We start from the raw sequence: 21,540 nt of genomic DNA on the forward strand, positions 1-21,540 counted from the left end.
ATTGTAAATAATACAGTTGATAACCAAAGCAAAAATGAGTAGATACTTATGAGTTTAGTGCTATCCAATACTGTTTGTATGATACGTGGCAGCAGTGTCGGCCCGAGCCCTTGATCAGGGTAGAAATGGGTTTTGGCGCCCTCCGTTGAAGTTTTGAAGCGTATTTTGGGTCCCCCGCCACACTTTGCCATTTTGGCGCCCCCCTTACCATCCGGTGCCTAGAGCGGCCGCTCCACTCGCTCTACCCTATACGGCCCTGCGTGGCAGTCCTCCGCCACGCACGGCGTGAGGTCAGACAGACTAGGCACCCGCGGCGGGCAGCGGCTCACTTGCCTGTCGTGACGTCACGGCACGCTGTAGGGGTTTTAAGCAGACCGTAGCCTAAGCATCTGTAATCGACATCGTGTTTTACCCATAAACAAGTTTTCTTGAAAATGAGGCAATAAGGTACGGTTTACAAACAAAAGTTCCCGGGATATTGTTAGTGACTTGAGGACTATTCATCCCAGTATGAATGGGGCACGCCGCAGACGCTCCGTCGCTCGCTCAAACAGTTGCCTGCAGTGATTCTAGATCCGAGCAAATATTACACTGGGAAATATTCACCTTCAACTGATTGGAGCGCCGCGCCCGCACAACGGATGTAAGCGTGTTGAATGTATTTAAATAGATATGGCTCTATAACTCGGTTTAGAGATTGGCTCACAGCTTTGAAATTAATGAAAATGTTGAAACGCAATTAAAATGTTGACAATCTGGGTCGTTACTTTTAGATGGCAGATCTTAAATGGTACATAATAGATTAGTTAAACTAGACAAAAACAAAAATACATTTTGGAATAAGACTAGGCTACATAAACATACGTAAAAAACTAAAATGTTTAGTGCTTCAAGTGATATATAGTAAATTTTAGTTTACAAGGACCGTAAAACTGCACAATTATAAAACGACGTCGTAGTTTTAACAGGCGCCTGTTATGGGCTGGCGAAATGGCGTCCAATCATTGTGTTCCATTAAAAGTGAAACCACCTTTTACCAGCAAGTATGGACCTAATTTAATCTGCGGACAATCTCCGCCGCTAGTACCTATTTAATTTTGTATCAAATATGAACAATATGATACTTAAACTAAAAATTGTCTCATATCTCAAAATCAATATTGTTTTTGCACAACCCATGCCTATGCTCATGGTTAGTAAGAGCACCATTGTTGCAGCGCAGCCTTATATAACTTGTAAAATATTTATATACCAGACAGTACATATTACTCTTATTAGGTACCTACTTACTGCGTAATACTTACGCCGGATAAATACAATTTAAGTTTTTCAATTGTTTCTATGTTCTCTAATAATTAGCGTCTAGTGTATAATTTATAACTTTTGTAATAAATAAATTCTTGATCAGTGAAACACTGCAGTAAATGTGTCTAGCTAGATGTTGTAGAACTTTTCGATAAATAGGTACATAAATATCTACGTCTCTACTTTTACCCAGATAACTGAAGACCAAACTCGAAGCGCGAAATAAAAGTCTTTAAGTGTCCAGTCCTACTCTCCTGAAATGACTTGATAAAGTAATGTACTTTGGCAGTCGTCTATGCAAACCCGACTGGTTTGAAGTGAAGGGATGGCAAAATGTTCAAAATATCCAGAAGGTAAGTAAAAGGTTTGAGAGGCAGGACTCGGGAACCTACGGGCTTGTTTATTTTACAGGGAAATGTTTGTTTTACGATGTTTAATTGGGTAAATAGTTTACAGTTAACGAAGGAGACAAAGGGTCCGTGTTAAATACGGTGTTGCGAGCTTTTTTACCGTTGTTTTAAAACTTTATACGGTCTTTTATGCCTAAGAAAACTTTAACGAAAGAGGCGTTTGGGTATATTATCAAAGTCGAAAAATGATATTTACACATCAACAAAATTTAGCTGAAATGATAAGGAAGTGTCCTTGTAAGAAGTACCTACATTGTTTATCAATAGACTAATTTCAAACACCTAACAATCATGGTGCACAAATCTACTCGTATTTCGAGAATACTGAGTGTTTTTCTACATGTAGCTTAGGCATACTCTGCGACATAATATGTAGCTCCTACTGAACAATTTTTACTGCGGAGTCATGAATAAAACTTCAGCTAAAAAAAAATCAATTTGGATTGAACTCATTTAACTATACATGTCGCAGTTTTTCACATGTGGTAAGTCGTGCAAGGAATTGCGGGCTAGCCACACGTTTTCTATTGAAATCCACTTTGAATGCATGTGGGATAATAAACTGAAACATTGCATTTTCATGGACGAAAGACTTGCATTCACGTCATGTTACATTTTCCACCAAAGAAGCCACAGGTACAATATGATATGCATCGGTTGCGCTTTTTCTCACGCGCTTGCACCGTGCCGTGTCGAGGGTTTATTGCATACGATTTGTAGCTTTTTGTGGAACTATAAACCCAGATTTATGACGTGCACGTTTCATTGCGATACATAAATTGTCAAGTCAGCAAAGCCAACTGGATCTAGTTTCCCGCATATCTTTATTCAACACATTTTCCATTTGGTTTATAAAAATGGGTCAGCCATAAAAAAAGTAACTACTCGTCAAATAGCGTCCTAACAATACATTAAATATATTGTTTGTTCTCAATAAACATCATTGCTAATACCTTTTCAAATCACAGTGAGTACTTTGATGACAAGCACTCAACAGTCAGAAAATTGATTTCACACTAGCGTTTTTATTTGCTCGTAGAAACTCCTTTAGACATACCTACGCTCATAAAGTGTAATTCTATGGAACTTGCTAACTACCTATGTAAATAAAAGTCACTAGTAAATTCATATTTTATGAGTTTCAATATGGCGGTTCAAGATCCATAGAATGACACTTTACTTCGTACCACTTTTTAACTAAGATAACTATATATATTATTGATTTTCTATTCATGTCTGTGTATTCCTTTCGAGTACTTAGTAAGCCCGGTAAATTTCACTGAGATAATATTAGATTCAATAGCTACCATATCGTTAAATTTACTACACCTCACGGATCACGCTTACAAAACAGCGTACAAAAAAACGCTAGTCTGATGAGAGCGCTCACAGCCGCTACGATCGTAGCACCTCCACGGGGTAGCGTGACGTCACTCGTGATGTAACAGCCGCACCCCCGCCCTGCCCCGTGCGTGCGTCACAACTTCGACACGCAAATATATTTGACGAAAACAAGCAAGGCTGCAACCTTCGGCTTATTTTGGGCCCGCGTATTTCGCGGCCCTGTGGAAACGTCATCGATTATTGGAAATCTCTGATGGAACAGATTTAGTATAAATATTAATATCCATTATATTACTGACCTATTGGAGCTTACAACAATTTATCCATAACAATTAGTTTGTTTTTGTATCTAATCAATATCTCATTGCGTAGTCAAAATGGCAAGAACCCTTAGAGTTTCGTCATATCCGTCTGTCCGTATATCACAGCCGTTTTACTCGGAAACTACTTAATTTAGAATATAAATTTATAAAAACATATTTTTATTAGGGTAGTAATCATTGCTCCGAAAGTTAAAAATTTTGTGCCTTTTTTTTAAAGTTTGTTTATGTACAGCCTTTCAAAGATCAGCCCACGAGCAGGCAGACGGCGTATGCTCACTACTTACCTGAGTAATAAAAACTAAATTATATTTAAATGTTAGGTAATTTAAAGCGTAAAAAAAACAAAGCCGCTACGACAAAAACGTCACTGGTATTTGTTAAGATTCTATTTCGAGTTCTGGCTATCGCGTCACCACTGCGCGTCGGCGATGCGATTCGCTCCACGCCAGGAAATTATCTGACTCGTCCAAACGTCACCCGCACATGTGTGAAAACAGGTTAGTGCTGGTGCAATTTTTCAATCTGCTATCGCATTACACATGTATGGAGGACGTATTGATTAAGACCTACCACCACGTGGCGGGGAGTTAAAGCGACAGCGTTCGATTCAGCAATTTGGTGGGACCAAATTTTTGTCAACTGTCAAATAACTAATGTAGGCAATTAGGGTAACATTCCATTTCTGACCGCAGCTGCACTACTGGTACTGAACGCGTCGCTGTTACTGTCAATTTCCATAGTAAAATTAACAGTAGTGCAGCTGCGGTTGGAAATGGACTGTCACCTTTAGGGTATAGGGTATACGTTTGTCAGTCGGGCACGTAGCTAGCGCATACCTAATGTAAAGTATCCTATTTCTAATAATTATCATTGCAGTTTGATTAGTTCTGGTTACAAACAGTTAGTATGATCAAATCCTATAGATAATGCTAATTCTATAATTTGATTTCACCACGTGCACGTGCATGACATTTGCAGCTGCACATGAAAACTTAACGTCATCATTTGCGTTAGTAATGAGTGCGGTTTTAACAACGCGCGAGGATAGAGAATTTTCATTGCAAGGTGTCAGCATTCCGAAATAGCTAGGTTGCATCCTAAATAAACAATATTTTTACCTTGTTGCCCCGTTTGATCCCATGGAAACATTCAGAGAGGAATTTCGAATATTTAATTGCTGGGCGCTGATGCTTTATACGACAAAATCCAATACAAAAGTTGAATAACATTAACGTACGTACACAATATACGCCAAAAGGAAACCTAGTATGGAATAGTTTTTATTGCAAATAAACCCATTCCGAAGAGCTTCATTATAGTAAACGAAATACAAATAGCTCCCGTTTCTCTAAAATAAATGTGAAAATCGTAACACATAAATCAATAAATGTATGTAACAATCGAAGAGTATATGGGTTCCATTTCACCTTCACAGCGTTACGAGTATACCTTTAACTAGCGCTTAATTAAAATCCACATCAGTAATCCGCTTCCGATGGGGAAGATTTACTGGCCGCATAAATCTTCTATTCAGATAGATTATTACTCACAGTAGTCACAGTCGATTAACCGTTCTAGGCACGTAAATCGAAAATGGTAAGTATGGAATAGTAGATTTCGCCTAATAACTGACTTCATACAGTTGCCATTGAAAATACTATACAGAACGCTAAACCATAACGGAATGTGTAAACTATTTAAGCATATTAAAACATAGTTAGACCAAGATAAGTATGCAGTTATCTTGGTATTACTAGGTAAATCTGATTATGACTGTACATGCCTTTTCATATTCCTATTAGTTTAATTTATAAAATAAAATCTAGGGCAACAGTAAGATGCAAGTGATTTACATTTTACTTATGTACCCGTATACGTATTAGTACGTAAATTAATCTTGCAAGAACCGAAAAGCGAAACACGTGCGCAGTTCCTGTTTTTACTGCGCTTTAACGAAAATTGTGGTTTCTTGGGCTGCAATTTTATTCCTCTTTTTTTTTCTTGCAGACGGAAGCTTAAGATGCTGTACACGTTTGTGTCTTCTAAATCTGTAAATATGTGGTAGAATGAAATATTTAGCACAGCCCAAGTTTCTAAGTAGGAAAGTAAATGAATTTATTATTATTGGAGTGGTATTGGGCCTTTGAGTGCCGGATCGACCAAGCAATGATCTATTGTGACGGCCCTTTAAAGTTCATTACTAATGCCCGTTGCATCCAGAAAATTACAGATTCTTTGGGCCGTAATGTTCTGTACCTCTACCTGTGCAATACGTGCCGCCCTAAGTAGGTACTTCTTTTTGACATTAGTGGTCCACAGGAACAGATAATGTGCATTGCAGTCTCCTCTGACTCCTGGCAGAACCTGCATGTCGCATCTTGTTTCTTGCCAATTTGAAACATGTGTTTGTTCCACTTACGGTGTCCGTCAGTATTCTAGTCACTGCGCAGGTTTTGTGCCTTTTGAGCCCTAGAAGCTCCTTATTAGCAATTTTGCCGTTGAACCCTTTGATTAGAGCTTTCGAGTGTTCTTGTCCTTTAGCGAACTTCCACCAATCGATTGCTCTCGGTCTCGGTCGATTGCTTTTTTCTAAGTTGCTGAGCAGAAAATATGCATCCCGTTTTGTGATTCCACAGAACGGTTCTGGGCCGACCAGGGGTGTGTCTGCGCCCTTTCGAGCAAGTTAGTCCGCTTCTTCGTTTCCGTTAATGTCGGAGTGCCCTGGTACCCATCTAAGTATGACTTTGTTGGAGTTAGCTAGTGCATTTAAATTTCTTTTACAGTTCTGGACTAGTTTTAATAACTTACAAATTAACACCAATGTATACATATTTATGACTTTGTCAGTACGAACATTACTAAATTGAATGCAGCTGAAATTCGCGCACACCTGTACACTGCATTGTTTTCGTGGTCAATCAAATGTGTGTGGAAATTACAGGGTGAACAAGAGAGCCGAAGCCGACAGCCGAGCGCCGATAGCCGACGGCCGAATAACAGGAGAGCTCTTTGTAAACGGCCGTGTTTGCTCAGGCCTGTACCTAACTCTGCAAATGCAGCGAAACATCCGGGCAGAATCGATGCCTTCCCAATTTCATCTCGCTCTAGTAAATCAATGTAAAAAGCTCCCTGCCCCTTTGTGCAAGCATGTACGCGGCAAGCCTGCATCCAACAATACATACCTAGGTATTGTATTTACCTCGCTGAATATGAGAAATATGAACAAAAACAGCGAGTAAGCCGAACGTAAACGCTGAGCCATTCTGCTCTGATCGGAAAATGGATTATTAAAATCAAAGTACGAGGATAAATGGAAAAGACGGGCTGTAACAAACTGTAAATATAAAGTAAGATGAATGATTCTCAATTCCCTTGTAAAACGGCCGCATCTGTCTGGCGGCGCCGTGTAGATACCTATACCCTAATGCGCGATCTATGACGTGCTACGTCCAATTTTCTTGGAAACGGGTTTTACTTAAATTAATGTGCATGCTTCAATTTTTTTAACGCGTTTGAAATAAACTGATTAAATTTTGTGTCAAAGAACTACCGAAAATGCAATGCAATGACATTCTTCAAAATGGTACTTACCTAAGAAACATATTAATAAAGTAGGTAATAACAGTAGAATCCTTTACGGCATTTTCCACGAGTGCAAAATACACATGAGATCTTTCGTGCAAATATATAAAATACATGCCATACATAATAGGGATATTTAATCGCGATTGTAATAAACAATTTGTGAATTATAGATGCGGATTGTAAAATTTCCATACCGCGCATTAACGCTGCGAACAGGATTATAAATTGGAAATGGAAAATGCTTGGTGGAATTTTGGTTTTCATTCAATCGGAGCAATTCAACAATAGTTGTGACTTAAGTAACTAGTCAAACGCAACTTTAACGAAATGCCAAATTTGTTGTGCCCGTAACATACTCCTATCAGGGAGGTCATATTTTGTGTTTTGAATACAAAACACGTTTTAATTTATTTTACATAAAACACCTTTGTCACTAAAACAGACAAATACCTAACCAAATATAACTTCCATTAATTTCAATTTAGTAACGGGACTTACAAACGGCTGGGGTGGTGTAAATCTTTCTATAATGGCTTGAGCATATTTTGGCGTGCAGTTACTCTGGCTTTAGCTTAATGCCCGATGTAAGTGCGCTGCCATGTGAGTACAAGTAAGATACCTACACCCATTGTGACAAGAAGAAAGCGCTGTGTTAAAAGCTTTCTCCATTCTGCAGCACGCGTGCCCGACGTACTTATGTCTTCTTTATGCTTTGAGATTGAGAATCTCAGTCAGTTACCTATGCGTTTTTTGTTAAATTACATTTGCATAAAGCAGAATTAAATTCCTTAGCCCTAAGCATGCTTAGGTAATCTCATGTATATGCCAATAACATTGTTATCAACTCGTTCAAACCCGTATGGATCCCTAATTGAGACCTAATTATATAATAAAAACTATTTACAAACATTAGTAAAGGGTGCAGTTAAAACAGTGGTCAAATATCAAAATTCAACAACAAAATTCCTATAATTTCCAAGCAGATCTACTGATTGATCAAAGCGTTTTTCATTTTAGGTTCATTCAATAAGTCATAATATCGTCTATTCTTCTAATTTCTTCATTCACAAACCTTTTTGCATGTAAAGTAGCCCGGGACTTCAATAAGTATTATAATCGAACGCCTGCGACGTGCTCCATTGTAGTGTCTGTGGCATTGTTATGCGGATTCCACTCGGGCTGTGCAAACTTTAGCAGTTACTGGCGAAAGGAAAATCTTACATTCACATTCCCTTTACAGAAACATTGTTTGTGGTAATATCATTGCGTTGATACCGCTGGTTCCGCCGAAGTGGAAAATAACGCAGTAGGTACGCGGTTTGTTCTATGCCAGCACTTTGTGGCATCGATAACACGCTAACAGAGCGAACGAGAGATGAATAGATGAATACCGCATTTTATTTTTGAAGTGAAAACTTCTTTAGCGGCGCTGGGCACTTTTTGAGGTGGGGAAAAAAATGATAAACTCAAGACAGCGTAAGGCGATCACGTGACCGTAAGATTTAGATGGCCACTCATTTAGATGGCATTTAAATCAATAAAGAAAAACTGACTCACTGACTAGCAATTTCGGAACTAAAGTTTTTCAATAGAAAGGAGGATGGGTCAATTATACATAGTGCTGCAGACATTTTGGACTAATCATTGAGTTATCACTTCTGTCGGCACTCCCGGAGTGCAACCCGTTGTTTTTTCTGTTTTAAATATCGCGTATTCACGTACTAGAATGTGCGTCTTCTTATCGTGCAAAACACTTATCATTCCTTGATAAGGCCAAAGTACTTACAAGATTTTGGTCGGTTGACTCTGTACATTTTTTTTTGTAAATCTGGCAGCAATAACAATAATGGCTGTTTGGTTTACAGACTATAAAAGACCTCGTATAGGCAGCTTGTGAGCGGTAATAATGCACACTTGACATTTCACCGAATGGCGAGGCCTTAAATACGAAATGCTCATGACATTATTATGTCGTAAACCCTCAAAACGCGCACAATATAAGTAGGCGGTGAAGGTTCTCTTACTAAATGAAAACATTTGTACAATAGCTCTGAATATTAGTAACTAGCTGTTTCGTGCGTCATTAGTAGAACATTTCAGGCACAATGGAAATTACATTTCATTTCCGTTCGTTGATTGAAGTCCACAACCGCGCCTCAGCGAGGTGAACCATAAAAAATATTATATCTATATAAAACGACTACAGTTTATTATAGGTAGGTCTAGGTAAGTATGTATGTCAGAAGCTTAGAGAGCATTTATATGTACGAATACGTAGAGACGATATTATGACGTTTCATATTATTTCATTTAACATTTGCCGTTCACCAACTATGCCGTCCACCAAGCTAACACGAATATATTTAGTAACTTTATTTTTTAATTTAATTGCAGTGAGACGCCTCATTCGGTTCTCGTATGTTTTTTTTTCTCGTAATGTGTTAATCATACAGGATTGTGACTCTTGGAGACCCTATACATCTCTAAGGATAATTTGATAAACTATGTTATTTTTTAGTTCTGACACTTAAGAGACATTTACACCTCTAAATAAGTTTAGATTTTTTTTCCATGTATCTGTTTTGTTTTTATTTTAATATTATTATTATAGTTTTTTTATGTAATTCGACATTAAGAGACCTTATACATCTCTAAGTAATTGTATTACGTTAGTTTGATTTGAGTTGTAGTTGTATTTAATAATTGTTGATGTATAATTATTATTATTTTGCTTGTATGTAAATTCAATGTTGACGTGACGTGCCCTTGTGGCCTATTTGCTGAATAAATGTTGAAGTTTTGAAGTTTTATTTCTTAGATTTTAGATTGAAATACGTAAATTAAGCGCTGAACGGCAATTTGTAGAATCAAAATTAATTCACTGGTTAAGAACGGGTTGCAAGCAAATTAGTGAAAAGCAAGAGCAGTCATTTGTTATTCATGTATGCATTTGGAATTGCTCGTAGCTCCCAGCAGTCAGACCCATTCTAGGGCAGCACTTTAATAAGTTCATTTCGGAGATTAATTCCATAGCTCGCGGTGACGATTCTGTCGCGATTCAATGGGCGCACATAAAGAATAATTAAGGTATTGTAATGCTGCAATCGCGATATGAAATGGAACTAATTACCGTTTGCAAGGTGCTAGCTTGTCATAGTTTCAAAAGCACATTAGCTGCTCTGATGGATGAATTAGTTAAGCTAATGAAGTACACAGGTACTACAGGTAGGTTTACATAGGTAGGAAATTTACATCGTTAACTATTCAAATTGAACAACATCCAACATCCAGCTCGTCTATTAGGTACCTAAGTATATATTTAATTGGATTAAAGTGAAATTTCACAGGACATGTAAGTAATCTAAGATGATAGACCATTATATTTCTTTTTGTTATTATTTGGGATCCGTAAAGTTCAAATTTCATTATTTCTTCTTTTGCGCGCTTCCACCCGACTTATTACGATTCAAATATGGTTGTCGCAGTGCAACATCGCCATGAATATGTTTTATAGCATATTGGATATGCGCAGAGGCATTAATAATAAAGCTATGATTATATTTCTCGAGATAATCTTTGTTATAATAAAGTGGAACATTTGTATATCTGCCGCATACAAGGATGAATATTTCGGTTTTGACACAGTTCCAAGAATCTGAAGATTGGCCACCAAAAATTGTATCATCAATGTTTACAATATTTACGTTGATAAGTAGTATAAATATTTACTAACAGTCTATGTACAATTGCAGATACCTACTGTAGTTTTCAACATAAACTAAGTATAAATAAACAACAATTACACAACACGGCTTGTGTTGTGAGTACAAGATGAAGAAAAAATACATATAAGCAAAGATAGATTTGAGTAAGATGCGTAAAATCTAAGACAATTTCTTACTTCGAATTTGAGGTAAACGAGATGGCGTTGTACCTACAGCTCCATACATTTTGCGGTAATTCTGATTGTCAAAAGTTGACGTTTGACAATTTAGTGACAGCAAAAATTAGGGCGCAGTACAGCGCCATCTGTTTTGGCTGTCAAACTAAGGGGCACGTTTTTTTCTTAGACTTTACCTCTCTATTACAATCAATTCTCTTTGATTTAAGTATCTTTTGAGTTTAAGTAGTTTTGGTATGATTTATAAGTAAGTTTTTAGGACCATACTTTCTATTAACAAAATTAGAATTATTTTCGTCATAAGTTTATCACACAAAAACCGCAAATAGTTAAGGTTTTAAGTAACAAAAAAAGGTCGAACCTTTTTTTGCTTGATTAAAGCATGAAACTTGGCACAGTTGTTCCTTATATCAAAATAAGCCGATTAAGATCGGTAGCCCGCGGGACCCACCGCTTAAGCCCGAGAGGGGGGGGGGGGTCAAGTAGCGCCCCGCCCGGCTTCATTCTAAAAATTCTAACAGGCCCCGTTTAGCTAATAGGTCATATTTGGTATCAATTTCGGATAAATCAATAACGTAGAATTCATTTCTGGTATAAAAAATTGCAATTTGTTGAAAAAAATAATAAAAAAACACAAAAAATCTAATTTTTCAAGTGTAATTTTTGTTTTTTATTTATTGTCAAAATTAAACTGCTTGGTTTTTCTACATACAAAAAATATGACGATAAAGACTATTTAATGTAGATTTTAAAAACATAACTTTTACTTACCTTTATGAAAAAGAAATTGCATTAAAAAAACATATATCGTCCCGCGCCGGTGAATATCTTGTTACCGACATAGGCATCGATATAGACAACATCCGAAGTACACACTCTGGAGACCGACTAAATGTGTTGTTTATTATTGTAGATCATATATTAAAGATAGAAAGCCGTACATAATATTTTATTAGAAAAAAAATGTGTCGTTCAGTGAAAAAAGGGACCTTGGAAAAATTTATCATAGAGCCTCTCTTTTGTATAGAAGCATAGTTAATTTCAACCACTCCATGGACTCCATGGTCCCTGTTCTCAATGAATAAGAAGTAAACTGTAAGTATTATTTAATCTACTTACTTATTACATTATAGAATAATTTGCCAGTAACTGGCCGCTTTAATAACTAGCCGCTCTAAACTAAAAATGAATTCTATTCACCTATAAACAGAATTCATTTTAGTATAAGGTTCCAAAAACTGGCCAGCTTTCAATAACTGGCCACTGGCTAGCCTAAAATGAATTTTTGGTTTTGGGTGGCCAGTTACTGGCGAATTACCCTACCACACTTTAATTTTGCGTCTTGTGTCGTAATAGAGTTCCTTCCCCAGACACATAAATGCGTACATTTCATCATTCATGTAGTTGCATCGCGTTTTTTATTCCGGTTTGCATTTACTTCTGGTCAGTTTCAACCATATTCTGACCAAAGCAGGTGTCAGACCAGTGTGGAACCCGTCGTCTGCTTCTTGCTTCCATTCCCAAGAAGTCTGACGGACTGAGCAAGTTTGACGACGAACTAACGTCTGAACCTAAACATCAACCCCTTGGTACACTGCGCGTAATAGGGCATTTATATGGCTCCCTTTTGTTAGAAGTAGGTATACATTATGGAATTTAATAATAAAATAATTTAGCAGTGACTTAATCTCATAGAACAGGTATAACATTATACAACTCTTCATTTCAATATTCCGGTATAACTTGCCTTCTTCAATATTGCACTTATTACCGATCATATAATAACATTTTAGTATTTTAGGGGAATGCTTTTAGCCACTGCTATTGCTCCATCTTGTAAGAGCTTGAATCCTTGTAGTGGTTTGGTGGAACTCTGAACAGATTCCATGCTTCGAATTCACTTTTTCTCCCCTTTCCACTGAATGCTCGAAACAGGGGTAAGACTTCCGCTCTTTTAGGGTAAATAAAAGATAGTTTACTTAGCTTATAGAATAGATAATTTTATTAGCTTAAAATATAATTCCCTGACCTGGATGCAATGGTGTGTCATGTGATATAATTGTGTTTTCCACTGTGTCAACGTGAGCCCACAATTCCTGTAGTTGGGGAAATATTCGTACGCATGAATCTAGTCTAGCTGCTATGACTACGTTCGTGTCTACTGTGCGTATCAATACCTTGCAATGACTGTTTTACAGCATCTGCAACTAGGGCCATCATATTAAATGAATCGGACTTTTCATGGTTCTTGGAGTATTCGGAATCTCACGAGGAACATTACTTGTGACATGTTTCTCTACACAATTTCGCGATGGCATAAATAAGGACTTTTAACTCTTCGAAGTTTTGTCAACACAGTGTCTCAAAATGATTTACCTAGTGGTAAAGAAATGAGTTTCAGTAAAAGATCAGTGGTTATAAGTGAAGCTTACCGTCATGGTAAATTAAACTCTAATTTATTTCTATCGGGCCCTGAAAAACCAGGAGTCGTATTCCAAGCATTCTCTCGATCGACCTTGTAATACTGTAAGCTCAATAAGACTTGTGATGTGGGTACTACATGATATATATCATATATATTTGATACATACACTCAAAACATCCATAGGTAATTCAGGAACAAGTATTCACGATAAACAGACAAATAAATGCCTTCTAGAATTTGAACCCGGGTTCCCCATTTAATATAAGGTGTATAAAAGTGAGATCTAAGCATGGACCCTTTTTAGCCTGGCCGATACAAGGATTCAAGCTCCTACAGGATGGAGCAATAGCAGTAAATAAATAGCATTCGCCAAAACTTTATTATACCTTTATATGATGATAGGTGAAATAACCTTGTAAAGCAAAGTAAAGTGATACTTACAGATAAAGCCGTTGCTAAATAATGAAAAAATGCCCGAAATAATTATTTACATGAATCGACTACTGAAATAGAAGCAGCCTTATCAGGATAGGATTATATGTTTGGGGTCAGACTTTAGTTCCTCTTTAAACTTGCTCAGTCCATCTTCTTGGGAATGAAAGCAAGGAGCAGACGACTGTTTCCAAACTGTTCTGACAACCCTGCTGTGGCCAGAATATGGTTGAAACTGACATATACGTGAATGACGAAATGTACCCATTCATGTGTCGGGGGAAGGAACTGTATTAATACACAAGACGCAAAATTAAAGTGTGGTATAATGTAATAAGCAAGTATATTAAAGAATACTTACAGTTTGCTTCTTATTAATTGAGAACAGGGACCATGGAGTCCATGGAGTGGTTGGCACTAACTAAATACGAGTATGCTTCTATACAAACACGAGGCTGGCTGTGATAATTTTTTTAAGGTCCCTTTTTCACTGAACGACACATTAAGAAAAATTGTACGCTTTTCTATCTTTATAATAGAATCTACAACAATAAACAATACATTTAATCGGTCTCCAAAGTGTGCACTTCGGATGTTGTCTATATCGATGCCGATGTCGGTAAAAAGATATTCACCGGCGCGAGACGATATAAGTTTTTTTTATGCAATTTCCTTTTAATAAAGGTTAGTAAAAGTTATGTTTTTAAAATCTGCATTAAATAGGCTTTATTGTCATATTTTTTTTATGTAGAAAAACCAAGCAGTTTAATTTTGACAATAAATAAAAAACAAAAATTACACTTGAAAAATTAGATTTTTTGTGTTTTTTTATTATTTTTTTCAACAAATTGCAATTTTTTATACCAGAAATGAATTCTACGTTATTTATTTATCCGAAATTGATACCAAATATGACCTATTAGCTAAACGGGGCCTGTTAGAATTTTTAGAATGAAGCCGGGCGGGGCGCTACTTGACCCCCCCCCTTCTCGGGCTTAAGCGGGGGCTCCCTCGGGCTACCGATCTTAATCGGCTTATTTTGATATAACGAACAACTGTGCCAAGTTTCATGCTTTAATCAAGCAAAAAAAGGTCATTTCACTTAACACCCTCACTAAAATTTAAAAATGCTTGTTCTCGGGCCCGTTTCTCAAAAGCTTGTAACTTGTAATACAATTTGTAATAAATACCTGGTCTACATTATCATCTAGAGACTACTAGCATTGTCTAATGAACGCTCTTCAATTATGAGATGAGTTACGAAACAATATCTGTCTGAATCTAAATACCTAATTGTCACTGGGGACTGTCACTTGGGTGGGGTGTTGAGGATTGGATATCTAATTAGGAATCCTGTTTGCGGCGACGCGGTGGGCAGGCGCTGGCGCTGCAACCAGCGATGACAGTAATTACAATTAGTCTCGGAAACTGTCTGTCTGGGTACCTATATCACAAAATGTGTTTTCTCTAACAGTATGTGACATGTCATATACCTATATATTTGAAGGACTTCCGAAAATTTTGTACTAGCAAAAATACAAAAAAAATTACAAAATATTCATTTTAGTCATGTGATATTTTTTACAATGTCAATAGTTATAGGCATATCTCTCATTGTTTCTTATTGATGGAGATGATCGTGATTATCAATTTGTTTTTTTTTATCGCATCAGGGGGCCATTGTAGCCAAATTACAGTCTTCAGTAAAAACTCCAGTCGAAAAAATAGTGTAAGTACTTATGGAAATCATCACGTAATTTTTCGTTCGCATCTGTCATCCTGATATTATCCTGCCGTACCTATAACCGATAGTCGTGTCAAGTCGTGTGGGCTACGGACCCTGGTACAAACTAACTTCTGTCTGGCACATTTTAATATATATTTTATTAGGTACCATAAAAACCAGTTTTGAGTGAAAATGTGTTTTTACGGTAACATATACAATTATACAAATATGTAGTATGTTGAAGCGAAAGTCATCGCCCGAGTTATTAAATTCATTATTTATTTATTAAGATTCACCAACAGTTACGACTAATAACTATTGGTAACATTTATAGTGCCATAATGTTTTTATTGCTACGAGTACGTAGTACAACATTACAATACCTTTATTACTTGTTCCGGGCCTGGCTGCTGCTCATAGATGGAGATCAGAGTAACAAGGGGTTGTATCATCAATACTCTTAGTCTTTATGGTTGGAACCATAAAGACAAACTCTGGAATGGCAAGATGGATGAACTCTGGACTCTCCTCTCCTTAACCATTGCCAAAAGAAAAAACAAAGTTAAAGCTCTAGATCAGATGTGTCTATCGTACCAAATTACGTTACTTAATGTCTGATAAATTTCGAAACAACATTAGGTACTTAGCAATTTTATTTTTTTAATATAACAAACATTAATAAATCAATTATACATTTATAACAGATCAACCGATCAGTGTAGTTTGATTCAGTTTTTCATTTAGGCATAGGATTTGCGACGTTTTGAGACTCCTGTTTATTGCTTTTGGCTCTAGTTAGCAGTCTTCATATATTCGCTCAGCCGAATCCGTCAATTATAACCGAACAGACTTATTTAATCCATTCTATAAATATTTACTTACTTATGTCGAACAAATTTGTAGGGACTTATAATAATAACAATGGCATTCATGGTATAATAATATACTCCGCCTGGTACTCTCTTCCGACCACGATGCGACCACGTGACTGACACAAGCCTACGTCATCATGCGACAGCGCTATATGATAATATGCGATAGCGCTATATAAAGTTGCAATGTTATTGTGACGTAGGCTTGTGTCACTCTGGGAAGAGAAGACCATGTTTTATTACTGAGTGGCATTCATAAATTGTGTGAATGTTTGCACGAAAGTCAGGAACTGAGTTCGCGAATTCGTCTTGTCAATCAACTAAAAACTAATAAAAGTACATATCTTAACCAGAAATAAATGATAGTCATTGTGTGATCGCACGAATGTGTAGGAGACAAAAACGAGGCGGTTATTTAACTTGTCATACGACTAAGTAATGTCGTGACCTCTAGTTTTTGGATAAAATGCCTGCCTTGTGCCTTGATAATAATGACTAATTATATCAACTGATAAATAATTATTTGCGTTTAATATACATATTTTCGTCATGTTTATTATATACAAGAATAACGTGCTTTGATGTTCCAAAATTAATCTTTGGTCATCATAAAAATCTTTAGTAGTTTACACAGTTTAATCGAAGGCAATAATTCTGAATAATTCTACAAAGAATAGATTTTACCACATTAAATTCGAAACAGACTTCATCGCGTGTCCTACTACATGCATCCACCAACATTACGATATTACACAGTATGAGCCACACATGGTTGAAACTCCTCGTTATGAAGCGATACATGTTGAACAATCTTTGGGCCCGATTCGGATTTTGTAATAGATATCTTTTAGACATCGCCACGATACGATAACGATATGTTTAAGATCTAACCTGTCAAATTTGACATTTCCGCGATTCTGCAGATATTCTTGAACGATTTCCACAAGATATTACATAGAGATCTAATTCACATCTAATGGATATCTAACACGATCTATCGTAAAAGTGACATTGGTTGCCCGAATTGCGCTGCAAAAGAGAACTAGTTGAAATCTAAACTATAACATATCTAGAATGGATCTAGTACGTGTCGTCTCTTGTGAATATCTTGAAGTTCGAATACGGCAGTTTGACTTAATAATAGACGAGTGACCAGTTTTAATATGAATATTTGGTATGTCTATCTATATCTTACAAAAGTTTTGTTATTAAGAATAAACATCTACTTAAGGTGACAGTCCATTTCCAACCGCAGCTGCACTAGTGTTCATTTTACTATGGAAATTGACAGTAACAGCGACGCGTTCAGTACCAGTAGTGCAGCTGCGGTCAGAAATGGAAAGTTACCCTTAGTCATACCGATATGAAAAGCCAACTCTATATTAGATGTTTATCAGGTCCAGTAAATTACCATAGGAAATAATGTCAAACACCTGTTTGTTATGCCGTTACCGGTATTTGCTTGGTTGTTTGCCAGTCGCAGATGCGTAATTTATCTACTGGGGTAGTAATAATATTCATGTGAGTAGAAGTGAAACCGTCAACGCGTAGTGCACTCGATTTGCGAAAACGCGTGTGTTGACGTTTCCCGGTGATTGTGGACAAACAGAATGACGGCCGTGTTTACGATTAGCTCGGAACGGAATTTACTCATCTACTATCACGTGGCTTGCAGACACTTCACAATTCGAAATAGTCACAGTTTTATAGTTCGACAAAAGTTAAGTATACCTACTTCCAAATTGCAAAAACTAAAAACCAATAATGAATCAAACACAATCTTCCGAGTATAGTGAATTTAAAACACATCCCGACATTTCTTACCTAATTGCCTAATTGGTTACGAAATGTTCACTGTGGTCACTGGGATTGCGCGAAGACTGAGAAAACATAATACTTAATCACTGTCAGAACTAGATTGTGCAAAGTACTTCAGATAGATTACTAGATTACTTACATAAATGAAGTCAACATCAATCGATCTCATTCTCATTAATGAAGCTATTTTCTCTTAAGGTAGGTAGCTGTAATGTGTACCTAGCTTTACATGCTCACCATGGAATGTATAACCAGACTTATCTTTTGTAATATTTTTTTACATGTAGGCAGTTTTGCACAATTTACACTGTTGTCATTTTTTTTTTTGTTTTTGTAATGCGTAATTTGCCTAAACTACTACCTATAGCGCTACACAAGCAACAACAGTTAGAGTTTAATTCCGCGTTAAAAGTTCAAAGTTGAATTTACTGAGGAAAAAGGTTTTTCTTTCAGGAAGCTCTATAAAGACATAACTTCCCGGCGTTAATAGCGCTAATGGCGGCTTAGATAAGACGTTAGTGGTAATAATAGCCGTGCGAACACCTCCGCAATTAAAATAATATATTAACCTCGACAAGGCCATGGCGAATGTCGCGCCGCTGGATTATCGCCAGAGCAATAATAGGTCACTGGGCGCTTCAGTGCGGGGGGCTAGATTAGCGATAACTAGCCTTCCGTGTCACCGTCGTGCATTATAGGGCTCCATAAAAATCAACAGTCAGCGTCGAAGATAACTAGGCTTTGTAGGACCATTAGCCGTTACAAACTACATTTTATACACAGTCACCGCCACCTTTTGTAGAACAGGCATATCATAGTTCGCTTTTACTCAAATTAGTTTCACTGTTACTTGACATATTCAGAGCACGGCACGAGACATTTTTAATTTTTACCAAAATATTGACTCATTCATAGTGACATTAATATTTTTAATAATATAAGTATTTAGGTCATACATAAAAGGGCTTTATTACTCTTTTTACCTGTCACTCAAGTAGGTACCATGAACATTTTCAAATGTACCTATAAATTGAAAAATATCATGGACACATTATGAATGAATTAATTCAGTAAAAAAACCAAATAAATCGATTGAATTCATCTGCTCGTTTGTATATTATAAAAAAATCGAGTCATACGGGCTAAAAAAAGTTTAAACTTATGTACAATTATCTAGTAAGTAGTTTACATATATTATGATCACTTACCTTTATGCCATATTCGGTGAATCTTCAAGTCGCGTTGGAAAAGTAAGTTGGCCAATCTTCAAGCAAAATTCGAGTCCACTATCAATATTTTGAAATAGTTCACCACTTTTGATCAATTCGAATATTAACCTAATACCTATAACGAACCGCGTTGAGGCACTTTAATATTGAAAATTTTAACAATCAGCTATTTGAAACACTAGCGATGTGCACTGAATGTACTGTAGAGTCAATAGGGATATTAGTAATGTAGGAGAAAGTTCGACGAGTCCGTGCGTACGCGCAGCGAGCGGCCCGGCGCCGGCGCAGGACGGCGTCTGAAACAAACACGTCGCCGTCAACATTGTAGATCTGTCGTCGTAGCGGTAAACAAGTGGCGATGATTAACACTGAGATGCTTAGGTATTTCTGTGACACTGAGACAACTAGGTATGTAGTTGAATGGTACGTATGTAGTTGGAATTCTCTATTGGTACAATTATTATTTAATACATATAATAGGTATCGCATGCAAATTAATCACATAATCATATTTATGTGATTTTATTATTAACCATTTATAGTGCAACTTTAGATATTATGGCAAAAATGAGCAACAACATATTTTGTTTTCTTTTTTCTTATACATTTTTCTTTGGGCTTTAAGCAGCCCATGAATTGAGGCTTGATAATATTTTCTTAATCTTGACCGTTAAAGGGTTAAAAGATATTTAACAAAAAATTGCATTGTTTTGTAAAAAGTTAAACAGAAAACGACGTATTATAATTTTGAACTAAGTACTAAGTGAACTAAGTGGTGTAGCAATAGGCTCTATTATTCTATCATCCAGCCACACATAATCAGAGTGAAATTAAATTTATTTTCTCTCTCAATCAAAATCAATACCAGCCATATATAGGTATGCGAACTATAATAAACTTTTTATTTGTCTGTTACTTTAATTACTAAATAGATTTTGAAGAAATTTATAGGGATCGGCCTTGGGTATAGACAAAGGCTACTTTTTTTGTATCCCCTGGGTGAGCAAAGAACAATAATACAAACCCAATACGTTATAAATACGAACGTATATAAAATACATATATTTATCCCTTTTAATTGTGTTATACCATTACTATCCCATTGAAACAAGAAAAAATTAAGATGAAAGTTTGGTCAAGTGACCAGCACAATCCGATGAGTTGTGTCCATCAATTCCATTCGGACGGACTATCGACGAGAAGTTATTGCGGCTACTATCTATTGTTTGCCCTCAACTGAGCAGCGATATGGGCCGCGGACGTGACTACGTTAGTTTTCAGCTGAAATATATTATTGTTACGATGTTCTGAATCATTCGTATCACAATAGAACTTTTTGTGTAATAAGCGAGGATGGGGATCATAGAATTTTGCAAAAATTCCTCCATCAATCTTGGCCGTGCAAAAAGCTGGCAGGAGGCACTTGATTTATCTATTTGAATATTAGTCGCGGTGTAACTGGGTCGTGCTCGGACCGCTGATATCGCCGTGCTTCCTTCCTATACTCAGGAAAATAAAGGTGCAGGGGCAATTAGCGAGCACGGAATGTTCCGTGCTTCTAGTTTTTGCAGTATATGCACTAGTGAATTTTAAAACTTAAATGAAACTAGCTTAAAGAATAACATAGAGAAGCTATATGTGCCATAGCAATCCAGCGCGGAAACGCTGCCTGCGTGATGGGCACCCTACCAATGGCTCAAAATTTTTAATAGGCAAAATATTTTAGTTATTTTAATTGTAGTTAGTTTTATACCACTTATTATATAATAAATGAGTTTCCCCATTATTATGTTCGTTGATAATGAGAAATTGAGAACACTAGCTCACATTACTCGATGGTCATTGAATTAAAGCCCTTAACTATTTATATATGTATTGCCTTAAAATCCACTATTAAGTACTGTATTTACCTACTTAAAGTATTTTTATGTTTAAAGATCATGTTAGCCTCTGTAAACTGACCTGTAAGGTTTCAGAAGCCCAAGGTGTCGTAATCTGTTTATTTTATTGGATTCCAAATTATCAATATGACTGCGTCCAGTATTGGCTGAGAATAATTTCGTAAATGTTTGTCTCCGATATTTTATGGATTCCGTATTTTTGCATTAAAACAAAATAACCCCTATACAAAGTAGAGCTTGTATTTATTGCCTAGTCCCAAATCGAATTA

General features: G+C 36.6%; 1 protein-coding gene across 3 annotated transcripts in view; it reads right to left on the reverse strand.

Moving 5' to 3' along the window:
• Positions 1-19,733, reverse strand: part of LOC134648315 (inactive dipeptidyl peptidase 10) — a 129,882-nt gene extending 110,149 nt beyond the window's left edge. For all 3 annotated transcript variants that reach the window (XM_063502813.1, XM_063502812.1, XM_063502811.1), the window contains exon 1: positions 19,350-19,733. The gene's annotated coding sequence lies outside the window, so the exon portion shown is untranslated. The remainder of the gene's footprint in view (positions 1-19,349) is intronic.
• Between the last annotated feature and the right edge of the window lie 1,807 nt (positions 19,734-21,540).

This window comes from Cydia amplana, chromosome 5 (assembly GCF_948474715.1).
Source record: "Cydia amplana chromosome 5, ilCydAmpl1.1, whole genome shotgun sequence".
NCBI classification, from domain to species: Eukaryota; Metazoa; Arthropoda; class Insecta; order Lepidoptera; family Tortricidae; genus Cydia; species Cydia amplana.